Consider the following 20,953-nt stretch of genomic DNA (forward strand, 5'->3'; position numbering starts at 1 on the left):
TCGCAATGTTGATCAGCGATGGCAGGAGCCCCGTTCGTCGTCTCCTGCTCTTTACAGGTCACCATCACCAAGCCAAGCCTTTATTCGCGGCGCTCTGAGACGCCGCTCGCCTAGCTCGGCGGGTGGGGAAAACTGAGTTCAGCGACCTCCGGAGGTGAGGCCGCTGACGACGACTGTACGCGAGAACCTCCACTACGACGACAACGACGAAAACAGAACGACGCAGACGTACAGACGGAGTCAAACACCTTACGAGACGTAGTAACGTCGAACATTCCCGTCACCATAGACGACGAAGAAATCATGGCATTAATCGACACCGGAGCGGACACCTCTGTTATGAGCATGGAGCTTGCCTACAAGCTGGAGAAAGTTTCTACCGAGTGGACTGGGTCGCAGATTCGCACAGCAGGAGGCCATCTGCTAACCCCGGTAGGAAGATGCACAGCGCGAGTCAGCATTCGTGGGTTTACGTACCTCGGAGGTTTCGTTATTCTTACAAGCTGTTCGAGGGACCTAATTCTGGGAATGGACTTTCTGCAGGCTAATGGAGCTGTGATTAACTTACAAAAGTCGCGGGTAACGTTTTAGACGGCGCAGGCCTTAGCAGGGAGCAGCACTGACGACACGTATGTCAACGCCTTGAGGATTGTTGACAAGAACATCACGGTGCCGCGCATCCATATCAAGGAGCAGCGTATTGACCCTCGTCACCTGCGACGCATTCGACGGCTATGAGGGTATTGCCGAGGCAAATATCCCGCTGCTGCTCGAAACACACATCTGCATCGCCCGGGGCCTTGTTCGAATACAGCATAAGTGTTTGCAAGTTTTGTTGACAAACTTAAGCCATGGGTATCAGCACATCCCTCAAGGTACAGCTGTGGCATTTCTGAACGAGATTGCTAACTTCTCAGACATCGGCACATTACAAGTGACTTCACCGGATGCAACAACTCACGCCAGCCTGAATACCCGCGTCCACATTAATGCTGACTTAGCAGATGTACAGAAGGATCAGCTGCTGGGCCTACTGACAGAATTCTCCGGCTGTTTTTCCACGGAATCCAAAGTCCAGCGCACTTGCGTTACGCAACACCGAATAGTTACAGAGGAGTCGGCGCGGTCTGTTCGTCAGCATCCGTATCGCGTGTCACCTAGGGAACGGGAGGCGATTAAGCGTCAAGTTCAAGAAATGCTAAAGGATGACGTCATCCAGCAGTCAACAAGTCCGTGGGCATCGCCTGTCATACCAGTAAAAAAGAAAGACAACACACTCCACTTCTGCATTGACTACAGACGGCTTAACCGAGTCACCAAACACGACGTTTATCCCCTGCCACGGATCGATGACGCTTTGGACCGTCTGCGTCATGCTCAGTTCTTTACTTCGTTAGACCTAAAGTCAGGCTACTGGCAAATCGAAGTGGACGAGCGTGACCGTGAAAAAGCCGCCTTCGTGGCTCCCGATGGGCTGTACGAATTTAAACTGCTGCCTTTCGGTCTCTGTTCTGCTCCTGCTACGTTTCAACGAATGATGGACACGGTACTCGTTGGACTAAAGTGGCAGACTTGTCTAGTGTACCTAGACGACGTTGTTGTGTTTTCGAGCACGTTCCATGGACATCTCGCCCGGCTACTAAGTGTCCATACCGCAATACGCAAGGCAACCTCACCATCAAGCCTGAAAAATGTTACTTTGGCTTCCAGGAACTGAAGTTTCCAGGCCACATGGTCAGCTCCCAAGGAGTACGACCAGACCCAGAAAAACTCGCTTCCGTTGCCGAGTTTCGTCGTCCTAAAGACAAAAAGGCTGTTCAGCGGTTCCTGGGCCTCTGCGCTCACTACCGTCGTTTTGTTGAAGGCTTCTCAAGGATTGCTGAACCGCTCACGAGACTGACGCGACAAGATGTGCCCTTTGGTAGGACGGAAGACCAAGAGCAGGCCTTCACCAAATTGCGTAAACGCCTTCAATCCGCTCCAGTGCTGGCGCATTTTGATGACACCGCGGCAACTGAAATAAACACCGACGCCAGCAACGTAGGACTCGGGGCAATTCTGGTTCAATGGCAAGATGGCGCAGAACGTGTAATTGCGTATGCGAGTCTTTAGCAGAATTAGCAGAAGCAAATTATTCAACGACCAAAAAGGAATGCTTAGCAGTCGTGTGGGCCATCAGCAAGTTCCGACCCTACTTATATACGGCCGGCCATCTGGAGCGATCAGTGATCACCACTTGCTCTGCTGGCTTACCAATCTACGAGACCCGTCAGGTCGCCTCGCTCGTTGGAGCCTCCGCCTCCAGGAATACGACATAGCTGTTGTCTACAGATCCGGCCATAAGCGTAGCGACGCTGACTGCTTGTCACGTTCTCCTATTCCCTTGACATCCTCCGACTTGGAGCTAGATTTGCCGTTTCCTGGTGTCATCGACGTGCTGCGCATGGCTGACTATCAACGTGCAGACTCTGAGCTGCTTCCAGTCATCCCTTATATCAAGGGAGCTGACGTTGTTGTCCCACGCCCACTTTCACGATGATTGACGTCGTACTGCCTGCGAAACGATGTCCTGTACAAGAAAAATTTTGAGAATTTCGTCACGGTGCACCCGCTGTACTCATTACTGACCGCGGTGCAGCATTTTTAGCGGAGTTATTGCAACAAGTCGTCACACTGGCGCACACCGACCACCGGAAGACCACAGCCTATCATCCTCAACCTAACTGCTTAACAGAGCGCCTAAACAGAGCATTAGCCGACATGCTCTCTATGTACATTGATGTGGAACACAAAACATGGGATGAAATTTTGCCATACATAACGTTTGCTTACAATACCGCTGTGCAGGACGCGATCGAGTTTACACCATTCGAGCTTGTTTACGGACGTCGCGTTACAACCCCCTTAGACGCCATGCTCCCGGTAGACCACGGAACCACAAGGAATGGCACCACTGAAGATATCTACGAGAAAGCCGAGGAAGCTCGCCAGCTTGCTCGATATCGCATCCGCACCCAGCAGAATACCGACGCCTACCGTTACCACCGGACCCGACGAAAAGTCCAGTACTTACCTGGCGACCGCGTGTGGGTGTGGACACCTATCCGACACCGTGGGCTCTCAGAGAAATTGTTGCGCCGCTATGTTTGCCCTTATGAAGTACGCCGCCGCAGTGATGCCAACTACGAGGTGGTGCCTCAAAGCTCTGATCCTGGTTCGAATCGACGCCGTCCCCGTGCTGAAGTCGTCCACGTAGTACGGATGAAGCCGTACTACGCACGCGAGGCATAAGCAACCCTCACAAACCGCTTCAGCATTGTGTACATTCCTGTATGTTTTTTTTTTCTCTTTTCATGTTGGCACTCTTGCCCATAGTGTCCGCTGCACTTGAAGCGACCGGGCCGGTCGCTTTTGAGAGGGAAGCAATGACGCAAAATAAGTTAGCACGTGTTGACACGGGACCTTTAAGGCTAGAACGACGAAGTTCGTGGTTGCGCGCGCTCTCCGAGGACCAGCCATCGCAAAAGGCAGACGTTTTTTGCCAATCTGTCGGTGGTAAACTGTTTTAGTTGTAATAGCTGGGTGACAATATTACCGAGCAGGTGGAACTCCTCGCGTTCAGGATTTCTGTGCAGAATAAGTGAGGTACCGGGGAAAACGTGGGAAAATATCAGTGTTACTTGACGAATATGCGTGTGTTGTTCAACATGCTGTCTCCTGAAAGAATTTCGCGGCGTGACTTCCACATTCCAAGACCTCCATTATATAATTATTTTTTAATGTACCTTAGATCTATGCGAACACTTGCTAACCTGGACATGAAACGATAAGTGAGGCTGTCGTTGACTTTCAATGAAGATCTTATGTCAACTGTCACATGGCGAGTGAGCGACAACATGCCGAGTCCAAAAGAACTCCAGTGTTCTTCAATACTGCGTACACAAAGACACACTGAAGTTCTGCTCAGTGATGCTTTCATGACATGCATAGTTTAGCTACCACCCTAGGTTTTTTTTTTCGTCGTCGTTTATCGGAGGCTTCGAGAGGAGGTTTTTTGTCACTGTACCTTTCTCTCGTATTCCAGATGGCAAATTTTAGTTTAGCCTTGCGTATTCTACGCCAAATGCTTAGGCCGAGTACATTCACATATACACTTAAGCACAAGCAGTTGTTCAATAAAGGAAACATACCGTCCGACAGAGAACTTCGAAGCCGGATGCCCCAGAAGAAACATGTGATTCTCTTCCCATTAGGGCCCAAAAGACATGCGTACTTCTCTCGGGACAACGCCAACTAGAGCTTCGAGACGATTTCAGCATTATACCCTTTGTATGGCAACAATCGCTTCTAGCAATCTTGAGCTCGTTACTGTGCGCCAGTTTTCATTAGTTGACAGAGGCACAAACGATACGACATTATTGCAAGGTTACCATTAAGCTCCTTGTGTATCACATTGCACAGGAGTCGATACCATATAAAAAAGCACTTCTTTTTCCCCTAACTCCGTAATGAATTCTGGAGTTTTATATGCGGAAACATCCGCATGATTATGAGGCACGCTGTATAGTGCGAGACTACGGATTAATTTTGACCACCTAGGATTTTTAACGTGCACCCAGTGCATGGCACATGGACGTGCTTGCATTTTACCTCCTTTGAGATGCAGGAGCCACGGTCAGGGCTTGATCCCAAGCCCTTGTGCATAGCAGTGCTACGTCAAAGGCACTAGGCCAACATGGCAGGTGCCGCAGTGGCTATGGCACGACTACCTCTTCTTGGGGCTGCTACTGTTTAGACGCTATATGGTGCTGCGGCGCCTTTAGAATCGGCCCAGATCGTAATGGAACAGACTTCAGCGCCTCTGCGCCAGAGATCGCACGGGCAATGTCGTTATCCTTGTCGTCGTCGTCGCCTTGCGGCTGTCCTCAAAAACACGCTCGTGCCACACACGCCTTAGGCAAGCACGCAAAAAACGAAAAAGAAACGGAACGTGGGCTATTCTCTGCCGAGTAGCACGTAACGAAAATATGCGACTAATCACTCTGTCTTTTTTCCATAAGGCGATTTCGCTCTCTTGAAGGCAAAGCGCCAAGAGACAAGGCACGATAAAAGAAAGGACAAACACCGGCGCTGTTCACAACTAGCAAACATTTCTTAGAAGAAAGCTGTACACATTGTTACGATCAGGCGAAGAAGACAACTACGACGGTTCTGAAGTGGACGAAAAGTTGACAGAGCCTAGCTGTGCTCTCTTCCGTCTCCGTGAACGTTCGCTGTTTTTAAATGTGTTCTATTAGTTTTATACACGTAACATTTAGTGGAGGTGCGGGGTACCGGCCTTCTTCGCAACGGAGCTCCGCAGCGGACATCACATCCAGCTTGTGACAATACCTAGTGGGGACGACATATCATCGACACCTGCACCGGCACGGTGGGCAACCCACACCGAGGACGTTGCCCTTCCCCATCCGCAGAATCCCGGCACATTCTCCGATCTCGATGGTATGAACGTAGAAGCAGGCACGTACCCAAGTGGGGGCCTTTTGTCCTTAAATGACCCCACAGGGAGCCATGGACCATGGGATTTGCAGCTGCAGGAATATTTCGATTCGTTGGTCTACAAAACTGGACTCAGTCTAGTTAACCTCCCTGCCTTTCCTTCTTCCCTTCTCTCTCTCTCTCTACAGATCTGGGCACCAGCACAACGATGCCGATTGCTTGTCCCGCTACCTCGTAGACACGCCAAACGTCGACGACACGGACGCTTCCGCCTGCGTTCTCTCCATCCCCCAGCTTTTGGGCAAAGCCGGTGAGCAACGCCATGACGGCACTTTGCCGACCCTCATTCATTGAGTTGAATCTGCACCTACTGAGCCATCTATGCCGTGGTTCGCCCTCTAGAACGGCGCTTCGCAATGCCGTAATTTTCACGTCTTTTTCTGTGTCGCCCTTCGACACCTTCGCGCAGCCGTCCTCCATAATCTTCATCACGCACCAGTTGCAAGCCATCTTGGTGTATCTCGCACCTACGACCGTAGCTCTGTACACCACTCGCTCTGTACTGGCTCGCTCTGTAGACCGGTACGTTGCGGCGTGCGAGCTCTGTCAGCATCCAAAAAGAACAGCGACGTCTCCTGCCGGCTATCTTCAACACCTCGGCATCGCAACTGAGCCATTTTTTCGACTGGGTTTTGATCTTCTCGATCCTTTTTCAGAGTCCAATTCCGGCAACATGTGGATCGCTGTGGCTAGGAATTATGTGACGCGCTACGCCATAACCGGAGTGCTTCCGACCAGCAGTGCAAGTTACGTCGGGGATTTCCTCCGCCGCGAGATCATTTTAGTGCATGGCACCCCACAGCAGCTGCTCACGGGCAGTGCTCGCGCCTTCCTTTCCCAAGTCATCGCCGACATATTTAAATCTTGCTCTACCAAGCACAAGCTTGCTACGTCGTATGATCCTCAGACCAATGGCCTGACTGAGAGCACTTGAGCCAGGTCATCATCGGCATGCTGTCAAAGTGCGTTTAGCCAAACCGCCGTGATTGGGACGTTGTAATACCCTACGTCAAGTTCGCTTACTATTCTTTACGCCGCGAAACTGCCGCTTATTCGTCGTTTTACTTGCAGTTCGATCGCAACCCTGTATTGCCCTTGAACGCTTTCCGTACCCCTGCTAATGCCTCGAGAAGCGAGTATGCCTACGGCCCTATTGTCCATGCTGACCACGCGAGGCATCGTCTGTGGTATCGTCTGTTGACTCATCTGTTGGCATCGCAAGAAAATGAAAAGGCCGCTTACAATCAGCGGCACCATGGCGTACAGTTTTCACCAGGTTCCCTTGTGCTACTTTGGTGCCCTTGACGTCGAGCGGGGCTCTCGTAAAAACTTTTTTATTGCTACAAGGGCTCTTACCGCGTCCTACGCCAAGTGACCGATGTCACCTGTGACATGCTCCCAGTGAGCTCTGCCTTACATTACCTGATGTAGCTTATGCAGCACGACTAAAACCTTACCACGCTCTTCCTGACGGTCCTGCTTGACGCACCACGAAGGTGCAGAGAACAACGACGGTCCTGAAGACGACGAAAAGTTGACACAGGCTGGTTGGGCTCTATTTTGTCTCAGCGAACGTTCGTGGTATGTAGCTATATTGTAAATAACTTTATACGCTTAACAATATATAGTCGTAAACGTATAACTGCGCATGCGCTAACCTTACACGCTAGAAAGATAAGTGAAACTAAATGGTAGGAAAAGAAAGAAACAGACCGAAAACGTAGCAACATATCAGGTGCATTCAAGGAAATAAATTCTTTTTTTATCGACAGTGACACAGAGGCGCAGCTCACGCGTTTTTCCATTCTAAAGATATGATACGCTCCCATTACTTCGCACTTATCATATCCTTATGAAGCGTGCTGGATGCGCTTGCTGCGCCTCTGTGGCATTGTTGAATAGAAACTAGAGACATTATATTTCTTGGAGGCACATAAGTTACGCGTTTGGTTCGATAATTTTCTTTGTTTTCGTGTAGTTTGATTTATCTTTCTAACGAGGTGTAGTGTTATCACATGCGGGGTTATACCTGTACGACTATATACGTTCCATTCTCTAAAAAAAAATATTCGTTAGTCGCTAGCTGTGGCCGCTGGTCGTCATCGCATTCATAATCCCTAGTCTGTTGGTGATCGGTCTTCAAGGTTTACGTAAACATGCTGTCTATTCTGTAACGCATTTCAGGACCTGCTAGATAGCCGGCTACCTCTATAAGACTTCGCCTATAGCTGACTCCCACAATGGTTGAGATCTGCTTAACAGTTTTTTTTTAATATTTGGCAAGTCTTGATTTAATGAGCGTATTTATCTATGAACGCCCTATGCAATTTTTTCTAATGTAATTAAGCAGGTCTACAACTTCTCTTATTGTTGTCGCTGTATTGTAGCTCTCTTCACGCCAAGGGGAATCGTGCACTTGTTCGGGCTTTTTCGAGCACTAACGGTTGTCGCCACACTAATCCACTAAAATCGACATTGCTTCATCTTGTGAAATATTTTTCACGCCCAATAGCTACTTGACGGGCCCTGCCACGTTGGTCATTAAAATCCACTTGTCATGGCTATCATTTTCAATAGCACTGTAACGTGCATTGGGGCGTCATAAAAATCAATCGGTCATCCCACTAGAATTACAGCCCATACCCGTCGACAAATCGTCATTGAAAATTTGTCTTTAGGCTGATTCCTTCATTGAAATTATCGACAGAGGGATGTGTCACACTTAGATCACACCCCCAGGGCTCGTTGTGGCATATGCCTTGTAGCGCACTGCCAAGCACAAAGAGTATAATAATCCGCGAGGTACTGTGAAGGTGTACAGATGCTAAATAATTTTGATATTATGCAGTGTGGTACTTAATAAAGCTAAAAATCAGACATACAACCGTTAGTAGCAATTGCTACAAAGGAAACCGGACCACTCCAAGTCCCAGACCAGGACGAATTTTTCTTCAACTCTCAGGCTTTTCTTTCTAGGAACCCGAATGCGTTTCGTTTGTAGCAATTGCTACTAACGGGTGGATGTCCGATTTTCTCTTTATTAATTACTTCTCTCCTCCTTGCGGGTTTTCGCAGAATTACAAACAGTGTGGTACTGTAAACACATTGCGGCTGATGTAACCATGCAGCATAAAAATGTTCCTATCCAGCAAAAAGAATTTTTCAGGTCACTTGGACTAAGCAGGTTTTTGCTGACATAAGCAATCAGAAATTATGATGCCGTCTAAAGAAACCGAACGCAGGTGTCTCATGCCATATGTGAGAAAGGCGAGAGTACCTAACGATGAAACTGCTCAATACAAGGACCGGTCTGCTGACTATGTCTTGAGGCTGACGCACATTATCAGTAAAACCTAGATGGCTTCGTCGAAATGCCAATATAACGCAACACAACAAGTTATAGCAGGCTAAGAATTACTGTTACACCCCCCTTGCTACCTCAAAAATCTCAAAAAAGAAAGGACTACATTAAGCTACACTTTATTCGACAAAACAGTGCTAATACATAGATTATGCGGACGTCAGTGCATTAGAACGGACCTTTATATTCATCACCGATATCTATAATCCCTCAGACAAGCAATAAACAAGCTACGCAATGTTGCTTTAAAACGTCACAACTATTCTTACCTGCATCGATTACCTACTTACCTTTTGTTGCTTTAACACATATTGCTTGCTGAACATCTAAAGTGAAACTAGATTTTGCCAAGGTGAGAGGACTGCAGTCTGTTGTTTAATTGTAATATTTTTAACAGCTGCGGAAGATAACCTGTTGTTGTAGTTGCTGCTGCAATAAGTCAAGAAATACGCAGGTGGTGTGCACACATTTACGTGAGCGAGCGCTTTTTGGCATAAAATTCCCAAACGGTGGTTGCATATGTTCCGGCCGAGTCATAAGCAGCCGACGTACTGCGCTGAACGCCGAGAAGTGACATCGCTCACGACACGTGATCAGGAAACTGAAATGGCCTTCTATCAGCGTTACCGCCGTAATGGTGATAGCCGGAGAAAAAATAGCGGCTAAGGACCAGTGGGAAATCCGAGTGGTTTTTCTTGTGTAATAAAAGGATAATATGGCTGAGAGTTTGAGAAGTTCAAATGATCACACACCTCCACAAAAAATATTTGCCGATTAGAAGGAATGGTAGTAATGGCTCCTACTGTTACAACTTAAAGGTCTCTGTTATAGGCATTTAAGGACCATTGCGCGGTGTTATACGCGTTCACTAAGCCAAACACGAGCAAAAAGTCCGCAAGACACTTGTTTTTCCATGTCGCGTAGCACATCCCTTGCCTCTCAGTGGAGCTGCAATTTGTTCTGGCACTGGCTTCATTAAGAAAGAAAACAAAGAAGCTAATGGGGGTTTCTTGATATTGAAGAGTGTCCACACTTCGTCGGTGTAAGAGAAGCTCGGCCAAGGTAGATAAACACCGCGTTGTGCAGTGGCAGCGTGTATCTTCTAGTTAGACCACTCCGACCTTTGAATTCAAGGTTTACTTATGACATGAATAAAGTAACCTGTTGAAAGCCAGCTTGGCAAAAAAGCCGTAAAAAAAGTGTTACGAAGCATTTGGGCCTCTAGCAGGTAGCTACATCAGTAAGCACGGCGTCGAAAAGTTAATACACATTGAAATATTGTCTTCCATAAGCATAAATATGTATTAAGGCCATCATGCATCTCTTGCATAGCTACTCTTTTCTGCATATCAATAAAAAAATTAACACATGTACGTACTGCGAGCATATTCAAACACGCCAATGCGCAGAATTGCTTTATGTAATTAACAAGAATGTCAATAACACAAGCTATGGCGCGGCAATAAAGTGTAGGAACAGGTATCATCTCATTACACCCACGTACACGACGAAATAATTTTTCAGCCCTGCAGGCAGGGTTGCCATGTTCGGCTACGTTGACAGAAATTAGCTATATTGAAGCACCTTGGCGCGAACATCTTCAGGTGTGGTACTTGTCTACTTTTTGGCTACTGTAAAGAAACACTGTTGTACTTTATTATACCAAGCCCTGTTGTTTTGAATGTGATATTGTTGGTGGAACTTGGACCACAAGGCTGTGGCAGTTACTATTAACTCTCCTGTTTTCACGCCGCTGTCGACTTTCACCACGTTTCCTGATTTCGCTCGCGCTGACGATATTGCTATCACCGATTTTCTTGCTTCTTGTTTCGATCATTTCACACGATTAGTCACAAAGGTGACATCAACGAACTGTTCAGCTACTTTGAAACTATCGTCAGTGACTGCATGCAACCTTTTGTTCCGCTAAAAACAAAGAAAAAGAACGTCAAAGTACCCTGAATGACACGTGATATCCTTCACGTATCACGCCGCGCCGGACGCCTCAGGCGCGTGAAGCAATTACCAGACCCTGATAGTGCTATCAAGTTTCGTAGGGCAAAGAAAGAACTGCGAGTAATTACGAAACCGGCGAAAGGTCGTTTTTTGAATGTTCAGTTAGGAAATTTTCTCAAAACTAATCCTCGGAAATTTTGGCGCTCTGTCTTGCCAACAAAGTCTACATCCCCATCTATAATCGTCAATGATGAAACAACTAATGATCCGTTAATAATAGCTGATACTTTTAATGCCTACCTTAAATATGTGTTTTCATCAGATACCCAGGACGTTCCATCCTTTGACCCTCCTAAAGTGGCAATCCCGATTACTGATATCATGATTAATGAGCATGGTGTACTGAATATAATACTACATTTAGACACTAAAAGATCCACCGGTCCTGATGGTATACCCAATTCTTTTCTCGTTCGTTATTCATTGTGGTCTGCTCGCTAGCTAACCATCATCTTTCAAAAGTCCCTCAATACCGGCATTGTTCCATTCTGATGGAAGCTGGCCAAAGTACATCCATTATTCAAATCTGGTAATAAACAGCTAATTCTAATATCTAATTATAATATCTAGCTAATATCTAATATCTAATTATAGACCTATTTCATTAACATCATATTCGTGTAAGATGCCGGAGCACATAATTCACAAACATATAATGCAATTTCTGGAATGTAATAACATGCTTTCTAACTTTCAGCACGGTTTTCGGAAAGGATTCAGCACCTTAACACAACTATAGTCGAATTCTCACACGACATTTTCTGTGCTCTTGATATCGGCACCCAGGTCGACACTATATTTATAGATTTTTCCAAGGCTTTCGATACTGTACTGCATTCTAATCTCTTAATAAAGCTTAACATGATCTTGAAAAATTCTCACTTGGTTAGCTGGATTGCCAGTTTCCTTTCTCATCGGTCGCAATTCGTATCTTATAATTCAACTAATTCTTCTTCTGTTGACGTGTCATCTGGTGTACCCCAATGGTCGGTTCTTTGTCCTTTACTAGTTCTACTATACATTAATGACTTACCTCGAAACGTCACTTCATACATACGCCTTTATGCGGACGACTGTGCTTTGTATCGCGTTATTAACACACCAGAAGATCATCTTGAACTAAATTCCTCATTTGTCAGCTTCTGCACCTGGTGCAACACTTGGCAAATGAAAATAAATTTTACTAAAACTGTGATAATCTCATTTTCTAATAGTGCCTCTCCTTCATTGATCAATTACACTTTCAACGACTTATCCTTGCACAGGGTCTCGGAATACAAGTATCTTGGCGTCATATTTACCACTAACATGTCCTAGGTACAAAGAAATCACGCAAAAATGTACAGAAGTGGCAGATGTAGGCTTCCCCGTCCGCATCCGCAACTCAGCCGAATGCAGCAAACGATCGTGCGACGCACGCAAGCGGGGTCGCTAGCACATCCCGTGCTCTTGCACAAGATGTTTCCAACAGAGCATGACACTTCATGCCCTTTTTGCAGACGGTCAAAAGGCACTCTAGCACACATCCTTGCAGAGTGCACTAAGCTCAAGAACCCCCCACCATCCTTACCCCCCACCCTCCCCAACCCCAACCCCCGCGAGCGATGGGAGACCTTGTTGTCCAGCCCCGACCTACCGACCCAGCTCGCGCTGGCGGCTAGGGGCCAGGAACTGCTGGACACATATGGGACCTGAGAAGAAGGTTCCACCCCATCTGGTGCCAGCGCGCACCAACCGTCACTAAGGACTCAGTACAAAAGTTGTTTCTCTCTCTCTCTGGTCAAAACGCATTAATTTCATTTGCGCTAAAGCAATCGGGAAGCTCGGGTATTTGACGCACAATTTCAACAATTCTCCAAAGGAAACGTGGTAACGTCCGTAATCGCGGCCGTTACCACAGTACAAGAAACCTCGAGCTCGCTTCTCCCCGACGCCGCCCCAGCTGCGGGGCCCGCCGGGGACCTTCTCCATCGGCGTCGCCACCGCTGGGAGGTGCTCTCTCGGCTCTCAAAAGTTCAGAGTTGGCAGACCAGCTCTGGGCCGTCCGGCAAGCCAAAGATGCCGCCCGAGTCCAAGGACTTGAGCCGCCACCTGAGGCCACCACAACGAAACTGCCGGCCATTCATTAATAAAGTTTCTTCTCTCTCTCTCTCCAAAGGAAACTAAATTACTAATGTACAAAAGTTTAATTCGTCCAATCCTAGATTATGCTTCTCCTGTCTGGAACCCTCATAAGCAGTGCATCTATCAGATTCATATATTGTCGTTACGATCACTATTTTTCACCCTCTCGTGCCTTATCTTCTTTGAACCTAACCCCTTTATCCATACGCCGTCACATTGAGTCATTGAAGTTTCTGCATGGCATCGTCAATTTTTCTTATCACGTCTCGCATCACATATATATTCCTTCAGACATTCTTAGGTCAAGTAGGAGTCAGCATAGGTTTAATATTAAGCATTACTTTGCTCGAACTAATACATTTAAATACAGCTTTTTCCCACGTACTATTGAATTCTGGAACTTTATTCCCGGAACAATTAAGTCACTGCCACTAAACGATTTCATCTTAAAAGTTAACTACATCTGATATTACGTAATTTGTTGTTGTTACAGTGTATTGACTCATTCTCGTTTTGTACTGACTCTCAGTGTTGCTGTTATTTTCAGTTTCATTTGTGTCATCTGTCTTATTTCTCGTGAATCTTTAATATGTTATTGTTTACTTGTTTTTTGTATGACTTCTTTTTGTCTAAGCCACTCCTGCAATAGCCCCATGAAGGGGCTGCAGTATGTATAAATAAAAATAAATAAAATAAAGTACAAGGAACGCGCAATAGCCATTGTCAGCAAGACTGTATGAAAGTGTGTTTGAAGAGGACGACACAACGTCCTGGATGTTGTCTACCGTGACGTTGTTGCAGATTAAGTGTGTACTGGTCCCTTAGGAAAATTACCTACTTGTATTGGTGGTTGTTTGGAAAATGTGAAGTGCTCCTATTTGCCTCTGAACTATAGTAATCGCTAGCTTAACGCGTCTGGAGATATATCTTTATCCTGGACATTAATTATTATAATCTTCTGCTTTACTTCAAATTATTTAGCAAATCTTGCCTACTAAGAATTTCGCCTTTGAGAAACGACAATGAATGTTTACACGACTATAAAAAGCTGATTATAGCACTTTTCCCAGCGATGCCTTCCTGAGTCTCGATTTAATTTCGCGGAGAACCATGGACAAGGTATGCCAACGCGTAAATTTGTCCTGTAATAGCGTAAATGCGTTCCTGTTCAACTTCTGCGTGCAATCCGCAATAAAAGAAATGTGCTGTTTACAGTTATCTGCAGCTGTTTCTGTTCCATACAATAGCGAAAGAGACTGTGCTGTGGTCTCTAAGATTTTTTTAAAGGAAGCGTTCGAAATGGAGCCTTCGGAAAAGGGGCTGTTTAGGACTCGCTAGCACCATTGTTTCTGTTTAAATAACTGTCAATCGCAGCAGGTTGACTACATTCCTGGATATTTTTGACATAGCCAATCAATTGGCTACATTACGGTGGTTATTTTCAATTTTCTGCCTACTTATTGGGTTTTGTACCTGGCAACCCTGCCTGCACGCAACAAAACGAGCGAGAGTCGACAGAACAGCAAGAATGATGTATGTATAGCTGTGAACCTTTGCATACAACTATGATGGCTCCATGCATTGAAGGCTGTACGTTGATTGCTCGAAAATATTGATTTATTTGTTCAGCACATATCTACAAAAATGAATACGCTTAATTTCAAGAACTCTTCCCTTCAACAGTGGTCTTTTGGAACACACAAGAATTTGAACCTTCAGTGAGGAGTGAAGCAGGTGTGCCAGTTCTACACGCGTTGAGACGTAAGCAGATACTCGCGTCGATATATGCACGGCGGCGCTCAGTACACCCCAGGGCCTCGTTCAGGGGAAGGGAGAAGCGCTCCATGATGGCAACAGCACAGGCGATAGGTTCAGTGATTTAGCACGTGAACGAGCGTGGAGCGTAAACCAGAAAAGAGAATGCCTTTCTGATGAAAAAATAACCACACGATTTCTGCACTGAACATGAAACATGCATTACGTGAACTCGAGGTCGGAGGCATTCTCTACACCACTCAAGTACCGGCATACGTCAACGGACCGCTTGTCGCTTATGGCATTGGGTACGCTTCTTTCGAACCATGTGTCGTAATGCTAGGCCAATGGTTCCGAAGCTACAGCAATATTATGAGAAGTTCGCATCGTTTAAGCCCAGCAAGACCAGTGACAAACTAGCGCTGGGTTGATTTAAGTGGTCTGTTCAAATGAGAGCGTTCAGAGGATATTTCTGAAACGCCCAGACCAGCCAAATTTTAGTTTTGGTTTTTGATGCCTCATTTCACTTGTGCAGAGCGTGTTATCTTCACTCTTTAGATCATTTTAAACGCACATGTACTTGAAACCTAATTTTTTTCTTAGAGTTAAAAGCAAAAGAAAGTTAACTGGACACGCACGGTTTTAAATAAAAGAAAAGTCGCTTTACTTTTCACACTAATAAAAATAGATCCACCACACTATCTGCTGGAGTAATCTAACAGCTTTTTTATATTGTTTTGATTCGTGAGTCACATAATCATGTTTCGGTGCCCTTACTTAGACACGAAGAAATTTAATAATTTAAGAACCTGACCTTGCTTTTTATGGCGCCATGAGTGCGTAATACAAAACCCTAGGATATTATTCAGGACAGCTCAAGTAGAGCAGGTGGACGACTTTACTAGAGTTGCGTATAAAAGCTCTTCCAGTGGCATGCATGTACCTGAATTTGACGATGCACCATGTAAAAATGATATAGCATTGAAAACTCGTTATGTTCATTGTCAGTGGCTTGAAATCCGTTAAAATTTCGCTGTTGCTTGTTCTTAGAATAATTCTTGTCTGCTTGAGAACAGTTTCCTATGGGTTCCTCAAGAAAACATGTAGGAAATTTGAAATATTGTTTTCAGATCTTCATATAAACGTTGCGCTTTAAAGCTATCTCTTTTATTATTTTAATTGAGGCATAGTAGCTCTAAGGGCTTTGGCATTCGTACTCGGCTGTTGAGGCTCAAAATCACAAGTTTCGCAGATATATTCAGCTTTTACAGTGTAACAACAGGAGAGGACTAGGCCTGGCCGAGTTGGCACCCACTCATTCTCCTGTTTTCACCAGCTCTCAAACGAAAAATAGTTTCGACATATGAGAGGCGAACAAGCTAAAAACTTTTCCATCCCTGTATTCAGGGAGAAACCCAAGTGGTTGAGTCATTGAAAAGCAAGATTTGGCTGTGATGCCCCAACATAAGATTAGCTCTATGAATTGTTTTGGAAATGCCATCTTATATAGCGATAGTGTGCTTTAAGCGTTCCCCACCCCTTGCGTACTTCCGGCGTTTTGATCATCTCTGTCTGTCTGTCTGTCTGTCTGTCTGTCTGTCTGTCTGTCTGTCTGTCTGTCTGTCTGTCTGTCTGTCTGTCTGTCTGTCTGTCTGTCTGTCTGTCTGTCTGTCTGTCTGTCTGTCTGTCTGTCTGTCTGTCTGTCTGTCTGTCTGTCTGTCTGTCTGTCTGTCTGTCTGTCTGTCTGTCTGTCTGTCTGTCTGTCTGTCTGTCTGTCTGTCTGTCTGTCTGTCTGTCTGTCTGTCTGTCTGTCTGTCTGTCTGTCTGTCTGTCTGTCTGTCTGTCTGTCTGTCTGTCTGTCTGTCTGTCTGTCTGTCTGTCTGTCTGTCTGTCTGTCTGTCTGTCTGTCTGTCTGTCTGTCTGTCTGTCTGTCTGTCTGTCTGTCTGTCTGTCTGTCTGTCTGTCTGTCTGTCTGTCTGTCTGTCTGTCTGTCTGTCTGTCTGTCTGTCTGTCTGTCTGTCTGTCTGTCTGTCTGTCTGTCTGTCTGTCTGTCTGTCTGTCTGTCTGTCTGTCTGTCTGTCTGTCTGTCTGTCTGTCTGTCTGTCTGTCTGTCTGTCTGTCTGTCTGTCTGTCTGTCTGTCTGTCTGTCTGTCTGTCTGTCTGTCTGTCTGTCTGTCTGTCTGTCTGTCTGTCTGTCTGTCTGTCTGTCTGTCTGTCTGTCTGTCTGTCTGTCTGTCTGTCTGTCTGTCTGTCTGTCTGTCTGTCTGTCTGTCTGTCTGTCTGTCTGTCTGTCTGTCTGTCTGTCTGTCTGTCTGTCTGTCTGTCTGTCTGTCTGTCTGTCTGTCTGTCTGTCTGTCTGTCTGTCTGTCTGTCTGTCTGTCTGTCTGTCTGTCTGTCTGTCTGTCTGTCTGTCTGTCTGTCTGTCTGTCTGTCTGTCTGTCTGTCTGTCTGTCTGTCTGTCTGTCTGTCTGTCTGTCTGTCTGTCTGTCTGTCTGTCTGTCTGTCTGTCTGTCTGTCTGTCTGTCTGTCTGTCTGTCTGTCTGTCTGTCTGTCTGTCTGTCTGTCTGTCTGTCTGTCTGTCTGTCTGTCTGTCTGTCTGTCTGTCTGTCTGTCTGTCTGTCTGTCTGTCTGTCTGTCTGTCTGTCTGTCTGTCTGTCTGTCTGTCTGTCTGTCTGTCTGTCTGTCTGTCTGTCTGTCTGTCTGTCTGTCTGTCTGTCTGTCTGTCTGTCTGTCTGTCTGTCTGTCTGTCTGTCTGTCTGTCTGTCTGTCTGTCTGTCTGTCTGTCTGTCTGTCTGTCTGTCTGTCTGTCTGTCTGTCTGTCTGTCTGTCTGTCTGTCTGTCTGTCTGTCTGTCTGTCTGTCTGTCTGTCTGTCTGTCTGTCTGTCTGTCTGTCTGTCTGTCTGTCTGTCTGTCTGTCTGTCTGTCTGTCTGTCTGTCTGTCTGTCTGTCTGTCTGTCTGTCTGTCTGTCTGTCTGTCTGTCTGTCCTCTTGCAACGACCCAGCAACTTAAGTTGTCTACCAGCTTGAGTCACTACATTGGTAAACATTTTGCATCCTTTGAGGCTCATCTCGTCTTGTCCCACAACAATAATCGTAATCTACTTTGCTTGCGTTTCCGTTCTTCAAAACTCTTCGCTCGCACCTTTCCTGTCGAGAATGCTATGTCATGCTGATGACGCACATGTCATTCATGGCCTGAAAGTACCGGACACGCAGCGGTATAAGAGAGGCGCGCGAGGCAGATGACGATTATTGTTGTTGGACAAGATAAGCCCCAAATGGCGCAAAAGTTTTTTGAAGAGTGTAGGTGTTCATGGCCACCATTGCGTTGTGGTCGTTCACTCATCGTCATTCCAGCTTTCTCGTGCTACTCTAGTCATGACATCGCCCTCACGTCATTCATCTCTTACACTCGTCAGGCCGTTATATTCTTGCCGTGAGGCCGTAGCGGTCATTCCATCGCTACGACAACTGCTTCGTCAACCGACTCTCTTCATACCGTCATCGTCACGTTATCCTCGTAATACACTTGTTGTCATTCCATTTTCCTCATAACGTTGTCGAGCTATCGTCGTCATTGCGTCGTTGTCATAGCATCGTCATCATGTATTCGCTACCATCGTGTCTTCGTGACGGGTTCCTGGTCCTTCCATTGTCTCCTGCTCGTTACAGGATCTTTTGCCGCTTATCTAAGGGGCCGGCTGCTCATTCTCACTCGAAAATCTAGGACTTAACAGATATGCTCTTATGCCAAGTTCATAATTTTTTTTATATAAGCAATTCTAAGATATTTTACACTCATCTTCGCGTTTTTATTTGTAAATTCGAAGGCATGTATGGAAACAGGCCGTGTATAAACAACAGACAACATAAAGACTTATACATAGCGTCTTCAAAAACCCAACTATGAAAAAATAGGCAAATGTAAACAAGAAAACCATACACCCCTTAAGATGCAAAGTGTCAGTGCAAATAAACACTCATAAAGATTAGACTGTCATATTTTCGTATCATGCGGTGTTTCTATGGTGCATTTAAATAACATACTAAGTGACAGCATAAATAAACGCTGATACAGATTACATTGCCTTACAAAAGAATTGTATGGTGTATGTATCCCTGCGAATAGTAGTGAACTATTGTACTGTCCACAAATTTTTCCCATTAGCATGCCTTTCTGCATTGCGTTTGTTGGCCATGGCCCCTATGTTGTTGTTTTCTTTTTTTGTTTTTTAACCACATTGGCGGCCATCTATTGTCGTACGGGACAATTTCAGACGGCGTCGTGGGCGTAACAAAAAGATTACATCTTAGTAGAACAATTTCGTATCTTCCCCATGAAGCCACACACGTCGCTCAGCAAGACAACTACGAAAAAGAAAGCGCATCTGCATACCTTGAAACACTCAAAACGCTCAGAAATCAATGCCATTCATGTCTTTCCTACAGCTGAAGACCGATAAAGAAGTTTTTGCTAAGTGTCCACTGCATACTAGCTCATGGAATTATAAATGAAAACATTATATTAAAGAAAAACTTCTATGCGGGCAATGATATCTGCGGTATTTTTCTTACTTTCGTAGTTCTCTTTTTTTTTCGCTACCCTAAATTAGTTCTTTTGCAAGTGACAATAGCTTTTCTGAGCGCACGCATAGAGGCTTCATTTAAAGCTTGCCAAGGTGCCGTCCCGTTGAAACGTATTGGCTCAGTGGGTGTTCATATATTTTTTCACAATATTCTACACCTCCGTAGATTCTATGCTTTCTTCCTTCTTCATGATTCTACAGCGCCACCACTCAGGTAACCACCCAGTACGCCTGATTTAATTTTTTTTCGCGGCCATTTCAATTATTGTACCCTAAGCCGCACCCTTTAACCTCTACAGCACCTCCAAGCTTTTTGAGGATCTTTCTTCGCGCAGTTTCTTTTTTCATTTCATCAAGGCATTCGCAGCAGAAAAAGGAAAAGAAAATTAAAACGAGCGGGAGACAAGAAGATGACGATAAAAAGAAAGGAACAGAGGGAATCGGTTGAAGCGCTGTTTTCGTCCCTCCCACACCAAAGACCCGACTTGTTTTTTTTTTTTAGTTACTCGGTGACCTAGGAGCCTTTCACCTCACTTGATGGAGTGGCGGCGGCGAAGCGGAGAGCCTAAATTACACACTCCCGGAACAGCTCTCGCTAAACAAACACAACACCGCACAAGAGTGTGGTATGTCGGCGAAGAGTATCAGCTACAACTGCCGACGGTCCACCTTCCACACTTCGTCACGGAGAATAACAGTCCTGCTTTATATCCTTACGTTGGGCTCCCCCTCCCTTTCTTTCTCCACACTCTTATTGCATTTTTTTTCTTGTTAGATTTTATAAGAACCGTCCTCAAATGTATACGCGATTGTGCGAAAAATTGTGAAGCAGCGTGGTTATCCAAAAACAGGGCTTCTTTACCACTAGTAAAGTTTGTCGTTACCTTGACTTCATAGGATGCGTTTTTTCATGCGTTAAATGACCACAGTGCCTCGGGTGACATTTTTTGGTTGCTGTTACATGTATTAACGGCGGAGAATCACGGCACAGCTTCGGCTTGTGCAAACATGATTTGTCGATGCTTGTGTGCCTTCTAGAGCGGTGATAAAGCAATGCAATTGCCGGACAGGGAGTGTTTGCCTTGTTTGCACATGTTTGCCTATGACAGTGTGGTCGAATTCAGTTAAAGTTGCTAGGGGGGATTGATATTTGGTCCACCCATGTATACGGTGCTAGCGTAAGCGCGAATATGGTCGTAGCGCAGACTGACCATGTGGCATGAACGCATACCTGCGTGCAGCAAAACATTATCGAGATTTTCTACCCACTTGTATAATGTCATGGATCGAAGCTATATAAATTATCATTTTGGATAAATCACTCTTTCCGGCTATTGGTACATTTACGTGGTTCATTTACTGGTGCCGCCGAGCCAGAATTAAAAGCTGGACAACCGTATCTTCAAGAATGAAGCTGAACTGTCGAAACTTTTTGTTCGATAAATTGTTTCTGGTGAGGGAGTTTCTGTTTCTGGCGCTTGCGAATCGCGCTGCAGCGCGATTCGCACGTACGTTACTGCGCGCTCATATGCATTGCATAAGTTATTTATCA

At 45.7% G+C, this 20,953-nt stretch overlaps 1 protein-coding gene across 1 annotated transcript in view; it reads right to left on the reverse strand.

The window, feature by feature from the left end:
* Positions 1-20,953, reverse strand: part of LOC126523556 (glutamate receptor ionotropic, kainate 3-like) — a 134,444-nt gene that overhangs the window by 55,283 nt on the left and 58,208 nt on the right. The gene's annotated exons all lie outside the window — the stretch shown is intronic.

The sequence above is a fragment of the Dermacentor andersoni genome, chromosome 6 (assembly GCF_023375885.2).
Source record: "Dermacentor andersoni chromosome 6, qqDerAnde1_hic_scaffold, whole genome shotgun sequence".
Lineage (NCBI taxonomy): Eukaryota > Metazoa > Arthropoda > Arachnida > Ixodida > Ixodidae > Dermacentor > Dermacentor andersoni.